Source organism: Schistocerca cancellata, chromosome 2 (genome assembly GCF_023864275.1).
Source record: "Schistocerca cancellata isolate TAMUIC-IGC-003103 chromosome 2, iqSchCanc2.1, whole genome shotgun sequence".
Classification (NCBI taxonomy): domain Eukaryota; kingdom Metazoa; phylum Arthropoda; class Insecta; order Orthoptera; family Acrididae; genus Schistocerca; species Schistocerca cancellata.
Genome location: NC_064627.1, coordinates 1,048,246,324 through 1,048,261,777, shown reverse-complemented (window position 1 = coordinate 1,048,261,777; position 15,454 = coordinate 1,048,246,324). Strand labels below are relative to the sequence as shown.

Here is a 15,454-nt window from a genome sequence, read left to right as displayed (position 1 = left end):
TTACATGATGAAACATTTACTTCGATATATTAATAACATGTTAGGAAAAAAAGACTATAAAAGTAAGGACATCATATAAATCTGAGACATACACAGCATACTAGGCAAGGTTCATATTAATTACTAATAGTAAATTGATACAACACACACACACACACACACACACACACACACACACACACACACACACACACACACACACAGGCCATTGTCTGAGGATGCTAAGGCTCCCTAGCACCATGAGACAGAGACCAGGTGTGTGAGAGTTGTGCCTGTGTGTATGTGCGCATTTCCTACTGCGGAAGAAGAATTTGACCAAGAGCTTTAATATTTTAGCAGTGTTTTTCATTGCACCTATCTGCAACTCAATATCTGCTACATATGTTGAGAAGAAATCTATGTTTTCCATATTGTTATTAATTACTCACACTCACTGACACACAGAAATGGAGAACATGAACTAAATTTTATTAAAGAATCCAGAAGAACAAAAGCTTTTATTTTCTTCCTACCTATATTTTCTATAATATGTTTACTTCAGAGACAACACACATGACATAAGCTGTAAAAAGTATCTAGGAGCATTTACTTTATGTTAGAAATTTACTTTTATGTTCAAACTCCAGTAATTAGGTAAAATTTAAAAATAAGTGTTACAATAAAAGTAAACAGAAGAGTCAAACAAAGAAGGTAAGAAAAACTGCTCTTAGGCCAATACATCCTGAAATTAGATTCTTAAGTACGTCATAATCAAGATATCTGATATCATTCAGTCGGGGTAAATATTCCAGCAAAGGTTCACAAGATACTCATAACAGTCTCCAAGAAATACTTTTAATAGGAGAGAAGATAAAAGTAATCAACTATAAAATCAGTTTAGGGAAAAATGTTCACAGTTTGAAGCACTATTGAAAATCTGAATGTGTTAAATAATATTCAATACTAAGTAGAAACAGATAGCACAGGAATCTTTGGAATAAACATAACTGTTCACACAAATGACGGGTTACGTGGGATGGGTGGTGGTATATTAGTAGTACATATGAATAAATAAGCATATAAAATTAAAGCTAATGTTTAAGAATAGCATGTATCACAAATGTGTGCAAAGGAAAGTATGAGGGTAGAGATGAGAAAATGTTGGTTGGAATATGTTTACATATCAGAAAAGATATGTATGCAGTCTTCAATAACTACCATAGGAAACTATCACTGTTGTTGTGGTCTTCAGCCCAAAGACTGGTTTGATGCACCTCTCCATGCTACTCTATCCTGTACTAGCCTCTTCATCTCCAAGTAACTACTGCAACCTATATCCCTCTGAATCTGCTTACTGCATTCATGTCTTGGTCTCCCTCTATGATTTTTACCCCAGACACTTCCCTCCAATACTAAATTGGTGATCCCTTGATGCCTCAGAATGTGTCCTAGCAACCAATCCCTTCTTTTGGTCAGGTTGTACCACAAATTTCTATTCTCCCCAATTCAATTTAGTACCTCCTCATTAGTTACATTTTCTACCCATCTAATCTTCAGCATTCTTCTGTAGCACCGCATCTCAAAAGTTTCTATTCTCTTCTTGCCTAAACTGTTTATAGGACACCAGTTTTATTTCTCCTGATGACAACGTCCTCCGAGTAGTCCCCGCCCGGAGATCTGAATGGGGGACTATTTTACCTCTGGAATATTTTACTCAAGAGGATGCCATCATCAATTAACCAAATAGTTATATGGTAGCAGCAACCGGCCGAGACAGAAGCAGCAACAGGGGAGTAACCGATTTTGTGACTTCACGAGTTCCTAACCAGGAGCAAATCATATAATTTCATCTGTGTGCTTTGATAGTTTATTCTTGATTTTCTGAGTGTTAATTTAATATCTAATAGACACAGTTCTTGCATTTTTGTTTGGGTTTGAAAATAAAACAATTTTGTGACATATGAAAGGTTCCTAATCAGAAGCAGATTATTTAGTCTCACCTGAGTGCTTCTGTAGTTTGGTTTTTGAATCTCTGCATATTAATCTAATTTATTAGACACAGTTTTTGTGGTTTTTTTTTCAGGGTCTACACTAAACTTTTGCAGCATGTGTTGATAGTCCATTTGTCTTAGTAGTGTAGTTTTCCACAGTCTTTAATATGGATAGGAACTGTGACTGTTGTATGTGGATGCAAGCCGAGCTGGTGACACTTCGCTCTCAGTTCCAGGTTTCACAGCTTGAACCTGCAGTTCACTGTTGTGGGCCAGCCAAGGGGATCCAATGGGTGTCCAGCACATCCAAGTCCTCTGATCGGTCCTCACTGGTGGGCAACCCAGTTACTTCTTGCACTGAAGTTGACCCCTCACACGTGGTCGAGTGGGAGGTCACCTCAGGGTGTGGCTGGCGGTGAAAGGGCACAAGTAAGGGGCACAAGTAAGGTCTCGCCGGTTAGTCTGACAAACAAGTTCCAGGTGCTATCTGTGGCTGACACTGTTGCTCAGCCAGATGCAGTTGTCTGTCCTGTTTCAGAGGAAACTTCTCAGCCTGCAAGATCCGGGCAATCACAGAGGGTGGGACTATTGGTAGTTGGGAGCTCCAATGTTAAGCACATTATGGGGCCCTTGAGGGACATGGCTATGAAGAAGGGGAAGAAATCCAAAGTGCTCTCCATGCACATATTGGATGGAGTCATTCCAGATGTGGAACGGTTTCTTCAAGATGGCATGAAGAGCACAGGGTGCAGCCAACTGCAGGTGGTGGCTCACTTTGGTATCAACAATGTGTGTCACTTTGGATCAGAAAAGATTCTCTCTGGTTTCGAGTGGCTGACAGAAGTGGTAAGAGCTGCCAGTCTTTCTTGCAAGGTGAAAGCATAGCTCACCATTTGCAGCATTGTTGACAGGACCAATTGTGGACCTCTCATACAGAGCAGAGTGGAGGGTCTGAATTAGAGGCTCAGACAGTTCTGCAACTGTGTAAGCTGCAAATTTCTTGACTTGTTCCATAGGGTGGTTGGGTTTCAGGTTCACTGAATAGGCCAGGAGTCCACTATACCCATGAGGTGGCTACATGGATAGCAGGGGCTGTGTGGCATGGACTGGGTGGTTTTTTTAGGTTAGAGGGTCTCAAGAAAACACAGAAATGGTTACAGTCTCAAGTGGTGCAGGCCAAACACACGAAGAACATAGATACAGAAACCATCGATATAACAATTGTAAATTATCATAGCTATGTTGGGAAAGTACCAGATTTCCAAGTGTTAATAGAAAGAACTGATGCTCAGATCATTTTAGGCACTGGGCTAAAGCCATAGATAAGTTCAGCCAAAATTTTTGCAAAAAACCTAACGGTTTTCTGAAAGGATAGGATAAGCACAGCTGGTGGTTGTGTGTTTGTTACTGTTAGAAGTAGTTTATCTTATCACAAAACTGAAGCAGATCATTCCCATGACCTAGTATGGGCAGAGGTCATTTTTGGCAGCAGAATAAAACAATAACGATTATGAGAAGGAAATTTTCTAGAGTGGTGACTGGGTGGGTGTAAGGAGGAGGCTGGGGTGGGGAGGAGTATGGCGCAGGTGGTGGACAGTGGACAGTGGACAGTGGGACATTGAAGTGCTGCAGGGCAGACGGAGAGACAGAGGGCAGGGGCGAGGGGGAGGGGTGGGGATTAGGGGGGGGGGGGGCAGCAGAAAGGGAGAAAAATAAAAAGACTGGGTATGGTGGTGGAATGACGGCTGTGTAGTGCTGGAATCGGAAGAGGGAAGGGGCTGGATGGGTGAAGACAGAACTAACAAAGTTTGAGACCAGGAAGTTTATGGGAACATAGGATGTATTGCAGGGAAAGTTCCCACCTGCGCAGTTCAGAAAAGCTGGTGTTTGTGGTGACTATTCATGTCAGACAGCTTGTTGGTAGTCATGCCTACATAGAATGCAGCACAATGAACTGAATCACTTTATTGACCTCCCAATTCAGATGATGTAATTGCTGAAAGGTTCAAAGAAAACTTGAGTTTAATCTCAAACAAGTACTCAACTCATACTATTATTGTTGGTATTGACTTTGATTTACCCTCCATATGTTGGCAAAAATACATATTTTAATCCAGAAGAATGCATAAAACATCATCTAAAATTGAGCTAAATGCATTCTCTGAAAATTATTTCAAGCAGTTAGTTCATAAGCCCACACAAATAGTAAATGGCTGTGAAAACACACTTGAACTCTTAGCAACAAGTAATCTGGAGCTAATGACAAGCATCAAGATAGATACAGGGATTAGTGAACAGAGGGTTGTCATAGTGAGGCTGAATATTGTAACCACCAAATCCTCCAAAAATAAATGAAAACTATACCTATTCAAAAAAAGCAGATTAAAGTTCACTTGATACCTTCCTGTAAGACAATCTCCACGCCTTCCGAATTAACAACGTAAGCGTAGGCCAGAAGTGGCTTGAATTCAAAGAAATAGTATTGGCAGCAATTGAGAGTTTTATACCAAATAAATTAACAAACATCAGAGGTTATTTTCCTTGGCACACAAAACAGGTCAGAACACTCCTGCAGAAACAATGGAAAAACATGCCAAATTTAAACGGATAAAATCTCCGAGATTGACAATCTTTTACAGAAGCTCAAAATTTAACACAGACATCAATGCTAGATGCTTACAATAAATTCCACAATGAAACTTTGTCTCAAAACTTCACACAAAATCCAAAGAGATTCTTGTTGTATGTGAAGTATACTAGTGGCAGGACACAATCAATGCCTTCTCTGCATGACAGCAATAAAAATACTATCAACAACAGTGCAGCCAAAGTAGAGTTACTACACACAGCCTTCTGAATTTCCTTCACCAAAGAAGATAAAGAAAATATTCCAGAATTTGAATCAAGAACAGCCTGCAAACACAAGTAATGTGGAAATAGATATCCTCGGAGTAGTGAAGCAACTTAAATCATGTAACAAAATCATGTCTTTCAGTCCATACTGTATATAAGTTAGGTTCCTCTCAGAGTATGCTGACACAATAGCTCCATACTTAACAATCATATACAACCGTTCGCTCGACAAAAAATTTGTACCGAAAGACTGGAAAGTTGCTCAGGTCACACCAATATTCAAGAAAGATAGTAGGAGTAATTCCTTAAATTACAGGCCCATATCATTAACATCAATATGCAGCAGGATTTTGGAACATATATATAGTACTCGAACATGATGCATTACCCCAAAGAGAGTGGTCTATTGACAGACACTCAACAAAGACTTAGAAAACATCGTTCTTGTGAAACACAACTAGTTCTTTACTCACACAAAGTGTTGAGTGTTATTGACAAGGGATTTCAAATTGATTCCATATTTCTAGATTTCCAAAAGGCTCTTGACACTGTACCACACAAGCAGCTTGTAGTGAAATTGCATGCCTATGGAATATCGTGATGCTTATGTGACTGGATTCATGATTTCCTGTCAGAGAGGTCACAGTCCGTAGTAACTGACAGAAAGTCATTGAGTAAAACAAAAATGATTTCTGGTGTTCCCCAAGGCAGTGTTATAGGCCATTTGCTGTTCCTTATGAATATAAATGATTTATGTGAGGAGCCGTCTTAGGTTGCTTGCATATGATGCTGTCATTTATCAACTAGTAAAGTCATCAGAAGATCAAAACAAATTCCAAAACAATTTGGAAAAGATATCTGTATGGTGCAAAAATTGACAATTGACCCTAAATAATGAAAAGTGTGACGTCATCAACATGAGTGCTAAAAGGAATGCAATGAACTTCAATTACATGATTAATCAGTCAAATCTAAAGGCCTTAAATTCAACTAAATACTTAGGAATTGCAGTTATGAATAACTTAAATTGGAAGGAACACATAGAAAATGTTGTGGGGAAGGCTAACCTAAGACTGCGTTTTATTGTCAGAACGCTTAGAAAATATAACAGATCTACTAAAGAGACTACCTATACTATGCTTGTCCATCCTGCGTGGTGTGGGATCCTTACTTGATAAGACTAACAGAATACATCAAGGAAGTTCAAAGGAGGGCAGCATGTTTTGTGTCATCGTGAAATAGGTGAGAGAATGTTACTGAAATGATACACGATTCGAGGTGGACATCACTAAAACAAAGGCATTTTTTGTTGTGGCAGAATCTTCTCACAAAATTTCAATTACTGATTTTCTCCTCCAAATGCAAAAATATTTGAAGATGTGGAAGAATCTTCTCACAAATTTTCAATCACCAACTTTCTCCTCCAAATGCAAAAATATTTTGTAGATGCTGACCTACTTAGGGAGAAACGATCATCATAATAAAGTAGGAAATCAGAGCTCACACAGAAAGATACAGGTGTTCATTTTTTACGCTCACTGCACAAGATTGGAATAACAGAGAGTTGTTGTGAAGGTGGTTCAATTAACCCTCTGCCAGGCACGTAAATGTGATTTGCAGAGTATCCATGTAGACATAGATGTAGATGCAGGTGTAGTAGAGCTAAATACCGTCAGGAAAAATTACAGATGTAGTTTCTCCTTGCTTTCACCCATTCACAGTACCAGCACAGCGAGGCTGTTTTGGTTGATGCTACAATGCCAGCTCAGTCAATCTTCCTGATTTTGCCCCTATAACTTCTGAAAAGACTGCTGCCCCTCTTAAGGAACCACATGGTTGTCTGGTCTCTCAACAGATACCCCTCTGTTGTGGTTGCACCTACAGTATGGCTATCTGTATCGCTGAGGCACGCAAGCCCTCTCACCAACAGCAAAGTCCATGGTTCATGGGGGGGGGGGGGGGGGGGGCTTTACTAAAATCTTAAAATATGTTGGTCACACATCATCACTTTAACTGAGACGAAAATTAATACCCATATTGTTGAATGTTCCTTCCAAGTCAAATCATGTAATGTTGCCTCCATAATGCAGCCAAGATGAGTGATATAGTCATCAGCATTTACAGTATTGCTAAGTAAGTCAGTTAGTTACATGTTCTGGAGATCATTTGAATGATTCTCTTTTCTTTTATTGAAATGATGTGGAATGAGTCAGCATATGTATACATGATTAGTGTTAACATTAATGAACACACAATTTTTTAGTCCTACTCATGCAACAACACTTAAAATAAGTGGTTTCTTCTTCCTACCAGGTTTTTAAGTTAAAATTCATCAATGGAACAGAGATTACTTTAAGTCAGGTTCAGCCTACCTAACAGGCAAGTAATGTTATTGAGTAAATGATCAAAAATTTTTCTTGCTGCATACTGAACTGCTTTCTGAGCCACTAACAGATTCAATAATAGGCAGTAAATATTATTTTTCCCTCTAGTGTTGTAGGTATGGACACCACTCTTCTTCTCAATTTATTATTTATCACATATTTCATAACTGAATATATGTATTGTGATGGAGCAGTTAAAATGCCTAGCTCCATGAAGAGGTACCTACAAGTAGTTCATGTGGGAACAGCACATATTGTTCTTACTGCTCACTTCTCTGTAATCAGTACTTTCCTTGTTAAGTGATGAGTTACTGCAGAAAAAAAGGTGAACTTAATTATTTCAGAAGTTCAGTAACATTCTTCTTCCAGTTAAAGTTTTCAACAACATCTACATCCAAAAACTTGGAGCAATCTACCCTATTTACTGACTCCTTCTCTTGTGTTGTAGAGGATTTTGAGTTGGAGACAGGAACAACAAAAAGACTGCTATACACATGAGCATTCAGACAAAAAGCCTTCTTCTAATATGGAAAACACACACACATTCACACCGACACAACTCATATACACATGATTACTGTCAATGGCCACTGAAGCCAGACTGTGAGCACTGCACCTGATGGAAGAAGCAATCTGGGTGGTGGTGGTGGTGGTGGTAAGAAGGAGGCTGGTGTGGGGAAGGGAAGGGATAGCAGGGTAGGGGTTGAGGAGGGTGTAGAGCTGCTTGTGCGAGTATGCAGGAACATGGTGGGGCAGGGAGGGGCAGCTGGGTGCTGTCAGGAGGGGTGAGGGGGTCAAGAAGGAGAGAAGCTGGTGTTGGTAGGAGGAGTCCAGTGGCATAGACTGTGAAACAATCATTGAAGTGAAGCACAATGCATTAGGCAGCATGTTCAGTAAGTGTGTGGTCCAGACGTCACTCAGCCACAGTTTGTTGGTGGCCATTCATGTGGACAAACAGCTTGTGGGTTGTCATGCCCATGTAGAACACAGTGTAGTGGTTGCATCTTAGTTTTTTGATCACTTGATTGCTTTCACAGGTGGCCCTGCCTGTGATGGGATAGGTGATACTTGTGACAGGACTGGAGTAGATGGTGATGGGACAATGTATGGGACAGGTCTAGCATTAGGTCTATTACAGGGATGTGATCTATGATGCAAGAGGTTTGGGGCAGTGGCACAGTAGGAATGGACAAGGATATTGCATAGGTTCAGTGGGCAGCAAAATATGACTATGGGAGGGGTGGGAAGGATAATAGGTAGGATGTTCCTCACCTCAGGAAACTGCGAGAGGTAGTCAAAGCCTTGATGGAGAATGTGATTCAGCTGCACCAGTTCTGGTGATACTAAGGCATGAGGGGAGTGCCCCTCACCCACAATCCCAAACCTCTCACCTGGTTCAGATTCAGTGATATCTTTGTGATCTGGACCAAGGGTGAGGACACAATATCCACATTCCTCCAAAACCTCAAACACATTCTCCCTCATGCAATTCATATGGTCCTCCTCATCCCAACAAACACCTTCCTCAGTGTTGACCTCCACTTCAAAGCTGGCTACAAAAGTATGCCCATTCCTATCAAACCTACCAACCACTACCAATACCTCCACTTTGACAGCTGCCACCCATTCCATACAAAGAATTCCATTCCATACAGCCTGGCTACCTGTGCCCATCACATCTGTAGTGACCAGTAGTCCCTCTCCAAATATACCAGGGGCCTCACTGAGCCCTTCACAGACCAAAATTACTATCCCAGCCTTTTTCAAAAACAGATCTTCCATGCCTTGTCCCTCCAGTCACCTACTTCCCCCTAAATTCCCATAATCTAGCCACAAAGTAGTGTTCCTCTCATGACTCAGTACCACCCAGGACTGGAGCAGCAGAATCACATTTTATGACAGCATTTCATCTACCTCTCATTGTTTCCTGAAATGAGGAATATGCTACCCACTACCCTTCCCACCCCTCCCATAGAGGTATTCCGACATCCACCAAACCTATGGAATATCCTTGTCCATCTTTACTCCACCCCTACTCCCAACCTCTTGCCTCATGGCTCATATCTCTGTGATACACTTAGATGCAAGACCTGTCCCATACATCCTCCCACTACCACCTACTCCAGGCCAGTCACAAGCATCACCTATTACATGAAAGGCTGACTCTACACATTGTTCATTTTAACTGAAGACATTGAAGTACCTCAAAAACTACAAATCAGATCTGCTTGGGTAGCAGAGGGCAACCCAATTTTTTATCACAGATTACATTTTGTCTGAAGCATTTTCCTCATTTCACCACATATGGCCATTAATCGGAGGAATAGAAATGGGTACACAACAGTAATTTACAACATGCTGCTCAATCGCTCTTAAACATCCAATGGCACATGGGACCCCACCTCCATGGTGCAAGGGTAGGGCAGGCCAGTATTTCATAACTTCTAATTGGAAACCCCATTTGCAACCTTGTATTCCTCCAATATATTGAACAGGGGACTACTTGACACGCCATTATGACCGTGACTTGAGGCGAACGCTGCTCAACTTTACCAATTAGAGTAAATGTTCAAACATAGTACTGTCAACTTCAATACACTCAGTGATCCGCTTTTCAAATGGCCATACACAGGACAGAAGCATATATGTGGGAATGTCAGCACAGATGTTTCTGATGTGGTCAACCATGTCTTCACAGCCTGTTGGCATTTGTTGGTAGACATTATCTTTTAAATATCCCCACATAAAGAAATCCTGGTCAACCATGTCTTCACAGCCTGTTGGCATTTGTTGGTACACATTATCTTTTAAACATCCCCACATAAAGAAATCCAGCGATGTCAAATCTGGCAACCTAGTGGGGCAATTAATACGGCCACCTCTGCTGATCCACTTTCTAATACTTCCCATGCTTCAGTTGTGTAATGAGCCATGCAACCATCAGGCTGAAACCACATATGTTGTCGAACATCCAGGCCAGCATCCTGCAGTAGTACCAGTAGTTCCTATTCCAAAAATGTTTGATAATGTGCCCATTCACTAAACAATATCCAGTTAGGGAAATTGGTGTCATGAAGACCTTGATGCAGTGACATGTGGTATAAATTATGCTTATGACAATGCAATATTGTGACAATACTACCTACGGACATACCGGAATCATGGCATAATTGCTGGGTGCTTATCCATGGGCTGTGGTGCATTGTCACTAGTATAGCTATTTCATTAACTCCTCCTTTAACATGTTAACTTTGTTTCCTTTTGCTGGTCTGTATGTTGGCTGCCATCAGACATAAAGGCATTAACAACCTTGTAAAAGAATGAATGACAGTGAGCTTTCTCTGGTAAACACTTGGCATACAAGGCAACAGCAGCCTCAACATTTCTCCTACATTCTCCACAAATCAGGATCATTTCAATTTTTTCTTCTGTGGTTGCAACATTCATCATCACTTGCATTTCTGTTCTCCAGATGATAGGCAGATGTCCTGGCAATAAACACTGTGTAAGTATTGTAATGTTTAGAGCCGCTATCTGTTCTATAACTGCATGACATGTGAGCTCCAGTCACACTGTACTACCTGTTACGATACGTCATAGTTCACTACATGGCAATGGTGGCACATTGCGTAGTCCCTTGTTTGATATGTAAGAGGGTTTTGGATTATAAGTTATGAAATACTGGCCTATCCTACCCTGGAAGCATGGAGGTGGTGTTCCATTTGCCATTGGATATTCAATGGCCACTGAGTAGCATAAATTATGATTGTGTACCCATTTCTACTCTTCTGAAAACAGCACCATTTGTGATAAAATGAAGAAAATGCTTCAGACAAAACTTATGTAGATTTTGCCTTAGAATCATAATCTGAAATTAAAAAAACAGGGGTTCCCATTGAAGATTTCAAAGTTCTCCCCTGCCACCCACATACAGGGTGGGATGGCAGGCCGAGTATGCTATAGTTGGAGTCCCCCTCTGAGACAAAAATGTTGGAATTATAACTTTTTTTATCTGACATGAAGATTTTGAGATATCTCAATGTCTTCAGTTAAAATGAACACCATGTACATAGTGAGTAGCAACCTGTTCTTTTCATAATACAGTCCGAATTCCATCTTAAATTTTCTTTTTTTACAACACTAGTACTGTCTGCAAAAACTATCAATCTGCTTGTTGAATGTTAAGTAGATGGTCATTCAAATATATAAGTAATAGCAGTGGACCAGAACTGAACCCTGTAGGACCCTATTAGAGATTTCTCTCCAGACACTAAAATTATGTACCCTTCCACATTTGATGGATTACTCAGGACAATCTTTTGCACTCTGCTTGTTTCGTATGATTCAGACCAGCTGTGTGTAAAGCTATCAATTCCATAAAACCGGAGTTTTTCTATGGGAGTAAACAATCAAATGCCTTGGAAGGATCACAAAAAATACCAACTGGTGATGTTTTATTATTTAAAGCTTATACTATAAAATGAGAGAATGTATAAATAGTCAAGGAACCCTCCTGGAATACAAACTGTGATATGCTAAGTTCGTTGTTTCCACTTAAGTCTGAGACAACATTACTTTTTTTAATAATATTAGGAAAAGGATGTCAGTAAGAAAACTGTACGATAATTGTTTAACTTTGTCTTGTCTACATCTACATCTTTACTCTACAAATCACTGTGAAGTGTATTGCAGAGGACATATCACATTTTACCAGTTATTAGGGTTTCTTCCTGTTCCCTTCGCATGTTCAGTGCAGGAAGAATAATTGTTTAAATGCCTCTGTGCATGCTGTAATCAAATCTTGTTGTCATGATGCCTACAGGAGCAATACATAAGGGGTTGTAGTATATTCATCAAGTTATCATTTAAAGCTGGTTCCTGAAGCTTTGTAAGTAAGCTTTCTTAGGTTAGTTTGAAATCTTATCAAGGTCTGATTGAACATTATGCAGCTTCTTTCAGACAGTAATTCATTATAGATAAGTGCATCATCCACAGAAAGTCTGAGGTTACTATTAATATTGTCTGCAAGGTCATTAACATACAAAATGAACAGCAATCTTACCAACACACTTCCCTGGGGTGTACCCAAAGTTGCTTCTATGTCTGATGATGACTCTCTATCCAAGATAATGCACTGTATCTTTCCTACCAAAAAATCCTCAATCCTTCACAAATTTTGTCTGATACCCCATATGACTGCACTTTTGACAATGTGGCAATGAGTCAAATGCTTTTTGGAAATCAATAAATACTGAATTTACCTGACTGCCTTGATCGAAGGCTTTCAGTACGTCAAGTACCTTGACACAAATTTCCCTCTTTACCTGAAATGAGAGTTTAATTCCCTTGATCATCCACAGCTTACTTATTTTTTTAATAGATATTCTGGTTCATTTACTGGAAAAGCGACTTTCAAATATTGGCATAAATTTGCTATGGAATAAATTGAATTTGATGGTATCATCTTTTTCTGTATGTACCTCATACCATACCACCCCTTTTAACTTACTCTTAAAACAATGTATCCTGTTCTCATTAATACGCCTTGCTGCTTTGTATGAACCTGACGCAATGTTGTAAGGTGCCATATTGTTCATTTCCATTACTTGTGCATCATGATCAGATAGTCCATTAACAATGGGTATGCATTAATTGCTTCAGCTTGAGCACTGTCTATAAAAATGTTATCAATCAATGACCTACTACTTTGCTGCACATAAGTTGGAAAATTGACAGCTGAAATTAGATTGAAACACAAATAATAATTCTAGTTCATTTTTCCTTCCCATATCTTAAGAAATCTGTATTGAAATGCCCACAAATTACTAACTGTTTCTTCTGGTCTGACAGGTAGCTCAAAAAAGCATTTAGATTTCTCATAAACATCTGAAAGTTTCCTATAAAAGATCTGTAGACTGTTACAATTATAAGAGAAGTACACTGCAGTAACAACTCACAAGCACATGATTATATATTCTGGACAACACAAAAAATATTTATTTCAATATTTTTTTACTTTGTGCCCAACTTTTACATTTATTACAACTCCTCATTTTTCCATGTTACCTCAACACAAAAATGAAGCAAGTCTATAATCTTTGATATTTAACTTCTCCATCCTTCTGATTACATTGTGTTCAGAATTTTCAACATCATCTAGGCATACAAGAAGCTCATCTATTTTGGTTTTTAACCCTCAGTGCTATAATGAAACAAATTAATCTTACTTTTCTGGAAACTGTTGCATATACAGGGTGTTACAAAAAGGTACGGCCAAACTTTCAGGAAACATTCCTCACACGCAAAGAAAGAAAATATGTTATGTGGACATGTGTCCGGAAATGCTTACTTTCCATTTCCATTACTTCTCTTCAATCACATTAATCATGGAATGGAAACACACAATACGAGCACGAGGAGTCTCTACATTTGGTACCGGGGTTGCGTAGACAAGAGCTTAAATGGCCCCATAAATGAAAGTCATGAGGGTTGAGGTCAGGAGAGCGTGGAGGCCATGGAATTGGTCCACCTCTACCAATCCAACAGTCACTGAATCTGTTGTTGAGGAGCGTACGAACACTTCGACTGAAATGTGCAGGAGCGACATCATGCATGAACCACATGTTGTGTCGTATTTGTAAAGCACATGTTCTAACAGCACAGGTAGAGTATCCCATATGATAATGAGCTCCATTGAGCGTAGGTGGAAGAACATGGGGCCCAATCAAGACATCACCAACAATGCCTGCCCAAACGTTCACAGAAAATCTGTGTTGATGACGTGATTGCACAATTGCGTGCAGATTCTCGTCAGCCCACACATGTTGATTGTGAAAATTTACAATTTGATCACGTTGGAATGAAGCCTCATCCGTAAATGCACTCAAATGAGGATTGACACATTGTTGGATGAACCATTCTCAGAAGTGTACCCATGGAGGCCAATCAGCTGCTGATAGTGCCTGCACACGCTGTACATGGTACGGAAACAACTGGTTCTCCCATAGCACTCTCCATACAGTGACATGGTCAACGTTACCTTGTACAGCAGCAACTTCTCTGATGCTGACGTTAGGGTCAACTGCACGAAGAATTGCCTCATCCATTCCAGGTGTCCTCGTCGTTCTAGGTCTTCCCCAGTCGCGAGTCATAGGCTGGAATGTTCCGTGCTCCCTAAGATGCCGATCAATTGCTTCGCACGTCTTCCTGTCGGGACACCTTCATTCTGGAAATCTGTCTCAATACAAACGTACCACGCCACAGCTATTGCCCCATGCTAATCCATACATCAAATGGGCATCTGCCAACTCCGCATTTGTAAACATTGCACTGACTGCAAAACCACGTGCGTGATGAACACTAACCTGTTGGTGCTACGTACTGATGTGCTTGATGCTAGTACTGTAGAGCAATGAGTTGCATGTCAACACAAGCACCGAAGTCAACATTACCTTCCTTCAATTGGGCCAACTGGCGGTGAATCGAGGAAGTACAGTACATACTGACAAAACTAAAATGAGCTCTAACATGGAAATTAAGCGTTTCCGGACACATGTCCACATAACATCTTTTCTTTATTTGTGTGTGAGGAATGTTTCCTGAAAGTTTGGCCATACCTTTTTGTAACACCCTGTATGATAGCCCTGGTTTGCTCAAATTTCTTTCAATTTTGTCTGTGTGTAACCTGACTCTAACCTAAAAAATGTGTCCCCTTGAGTCCAAGAATCACAGACATTTTGTCTTGTGCTTTTTCTGCAAAATGTTTGGCTAATATTTCCTTCCCCCTCCTGTTCTGGTGGAGACCATTATTTGTATATCCCCATCTCTCAATTCCAGCAACAGGCATGGCAGAGGGATGAGACTTTGTTTCAGAGAAAACCAATTTGCTTAGCTCTTTGTTAACTTAGCTAATGGCCATGTTAACCCAGGACTGCTCACGTCACTGCAAAAACTCAACAAACACCACTCGAGTGTGTGCTGTTTCTACTCCTATTTCTTCCAGGACACCTTTAAAAATGTATTCTAAGCTGCTAGCCATGCTGTTTACTGCTCCTCCTACTATAAGTACCTGATCCTCTCCATTACAATCTCTGCAAAAGGCCCCTACATTCTCTGTCACCTGGCTGAGCTTCGTGCTAAGTCTCATGATGCTTGTGAGCTGGTATTCTACAGCTAGTGTTTCTTGTAGCAATTGGTCTGCAGTTCTCACATGACTGTATCCTAGCATAAGGCTCTTTTCTTTTTTAC

General features: G+C 40.2%; 1 protein-coding gene across 2 annotated transcripts in view; it reads right to left on the bottom strand.

Moving 5' to 3' along the window:
• Positions 1-15,454, bottom strand: part of LOC126163027 (integrin beta-PS-like) — a 258,145-nt gene that overhangs the window by 159,149 nt on the left and 83,542 nt on the right. The window lies entirely within an intron of this gene.